A 634-nucleotide genomic window follows, 5' to 3' on the forward strand; every position below is an offset into this window, starting at 1 on the left:
CCTTGGAGCAGGAAAGGCGGCCAGGAGCTGCTTGGTCAACTTGAAGGGATTGGCCAGGAAAGCTGTTCTCTTCCTGGCTCTCTCTTTCCACCTCCTCCTGTGGAACTCTGCCCTCCGTATGGTCCGGTGTTGTTTCCCTAGGATTGCTCTCAGGTCCGCTAGGCCAAGTCTCTCAATTTCCCCTGCTGTCTTGTTCTGCCTTTTTAGCAGCTTGAGCTCTCCCCTGAGGCATATGTGGGTTTTATTAGTAATATTAATTAATTAATCAGTCCACTTAATGTTATTGCACTTTAAAAAAAGTTTCTTAAAATGCCTTATTCCTTAAAAACCTGTTTGCTGCTATTGTTTTTTACAGTGGTCTGGCGAAACTTCTCCAAGTCAACAAACAAGTAGGTGCACGTTTAAAATACGCTATAAATCTATTCAACTATTGGTATTTCCCACAGCACAGATTCTCTGGAACTGGGCAAAGGAGGCATGTGACAACACATTATCATCGATCGAACAACTTAATCCTCATAATACCTTCCCAGTGACTATGCAGTTGTGTTCCTCCATCATGAATTTGACCCCAGTCTGGTTTGACTTGATCGGGGTGTGTGTGTGTCTGTGTTTGTCTGTGTGTTGTTGTTTG

Source organism: Morone saxatilis, unplaced genomic scaffold, assembly GCF_004916995.1.
Source record: "Morone saxatilis isolate NCDOM2014 unplaced genomic scaffold, NCSU_SB_2.0 Contig4, whole genome shotgun sequence".
Taxonomy (NCBI): domain Eukaryota; kingdom Metazoa; phylum Chordata; class Actinopteri; family Moronidae; genus Morone; species Morone saxatilis.